Genomic DNA, 2,379 nt, shown 5'->3' on the forward strand with positions numbered 1-2,379 from the left:
GTGATGTAATGCTTAAAAAAGAAACGGTCCCCAAGTACCTAGTCAATTATTTTAATAAAGTAGGAGATGTCCACAAACACGCCACAAGAGGAAGCCCCACGGACCTGGTCCCGCCGAGAGTCAGGACATGCATGGGGAAAGATGCATTTTTTTACTCTGCTACGGTAATGTGGAATGCCCTGCCAACATTTTTAAAACTCCTGAACTCCCCTCTCGGATTTAAATCCGCCCTAAAAACATGGCTCAGCAGCAACTCAAATTGGTCTTAAAATGTTTTTTTTATCTCTTTTATCATAACTTGGCTTTTATTTCTTTTATCATGAGTTGCTTTTAAGGGTTTGCGGATTTTATTTTAACATTAGGTAACTGTATGAGTTGTCAGGTTAGGTGTTTTTAAATTTTTTTTTTAGAATGTGTCCTCTCAGTGTACATGTCCATTTGTGTTTCTGTGCCTTTTTATGTTCCATGTATGGACCACAATGGAAACAAGCCTTGGCTTTATTGTGTTTTATCCATTTTTGACCTGCGTTATTGACACTGTTATTGTCTTGTCTTTTAAAATGTTTTTTTTTGTCATACGATTTGTGTCAAAATAAAGTATTCAATTCAATTCAATTCAAAAGCGCGGATAGGACTTGAGTGGGATAGTGTGATCCTTCCACACGCTACGCCCTCTCAATGAGAATCCGCGCTGCCAGGTGAAAAGAAGCGGTTGATTGGCTGGACGTGTGTCGGAGGAAGCACGTGATAGCCTCCACTCTCCCAGACCGACTGTGGGGGGTAAGTGCGCAGCGACCAGGAAAGGGATTGGGAATTGGCATAACGACTAACATTGGGATGGGAGAAAATCGGTGGAAAATGGAGGGGGAAAAAGATCAATAAAAAAAAATATATATATAATAGTGTTAATAATAGTGTTAATTATGCATTCCCCTCACAATCCCCCCTTAAACACTTATTTAATATAGCACATTATTATCACACACATAATATTCCTATAACTAAACGTCTTCCACTCCTGTAAACTTTTATAACAATCAGATGACCGAGCCACGAGGTAAAGATATAGGTTTTAAGGTGAAAAGAAACCTCTTTTTTGTAGGCAACTCTAACGAAACGTTTGGCGAGCTGCCTGTATAAAGCTTCGGTCATTACTGATCACATGACATGTAATTTTTCAAGTATAATACACTTCTCTGAAAGACTCTTTTTCAAAACACGGATTTACACATCCCAAACTATATATATATATTTTCAAACGCCTCTCAATTTATTACTGAAAGTTATTATTGTTCACTCTTATGCAAGCTATTTCCATTGATTATTTATCAAGGTTAAAATCCTAATTCTTAACCTGGCATCTAAAAAATGCTCTTCCACTGTGGTTTCAAACGTCTTTACTCTTCTCCCAGTTGGTCTTACTCATTCAGCGCCGCCCTCAGGAGTAGGAGATATCCTGCTCCCTCCTGGTTCTCAGCTCTCTCCTGGTTCTCAGCTCTCTCCTGCTTCTCAGCTCTCTCCTGCTTCTCAGCTCTCTCCTGCTCCGTCCCTCCTTCTCCTGGATCTCGTTTTTCCCCCATCTCATCTGGTGTGTCGAGAGAATCGAGGCTTCTCGTCGTCAGCTGCTCTCCCTCCCGGAAACGGAGTACCGGTGGACTGCATGTCCCACAGCTGCAACGCGATCCTGGACCCCTCCTTCTCCCCAGATCCCTCAGTGGGTGGACATCATATCTTGATCGGGCATGCCGTCGTTGGGATCCTCCCATCCCTCCCGACAGCATTCTCTGCAAGGCCGACATCATTTCTATGGCAGTCAGCTGTGTCCTTGGACTCAAGTAGACTCCTTGCTCTCTCTGCGTCGGTCTCATTCTTCTTCAATCCAAGTGCTCAACTTGTGGACCCTGCAGTGGTAATTTATACACTTTAACTGGCATTATTCCATATTAGATCATACTTCACAACAACCCCTCCCTGGTTTTCAGCTTATCAGTAAAAACACATGTGTTGGCTCTTTGACAGGCCTCTCAGCTTGCGTAGACAGTCATAATGACACACTGCACAAAACACATAATGGCCCTTATGTAACCAGGTCAATTGGACATTGATTATTATTATTATTATTGGGGTTTGAAATGTCACCAAATCCTGTTTATTATTTTATTAAGGATTGAAATGTTATTAAATCCTGTTTACAAATGTTTAATGTTTACAATTGTTTATTATTTCTTTATACCAAAGGCACTTTTATTTGAACGTAACTTAAGAAAGTTCACGGTCAAGAGCTTTACTTCCGGTTCACTAGACCAGTTCATTGTCTAGCGAGTACTTTTCCGGTTCTAGTCACTTCGCGGCAGAGCACTCAACCTGAGAGGTACGTTG

Source organism: Notolepis coatsorum (assembly GCF_963971535.1).
Source record: "Notolepis coatsorum genome assembly, contig: SCAFFOLD_275, whole genome shotgun sequence".
In the NCBI taxonomy this organism is placed as follows: domain Eukaryota; kingdom Metazoa; phylum Chordata; class Actinopteri; order Aulopiformes; family Paralepididae; genus Notolepis; species Notolepis coatsorum.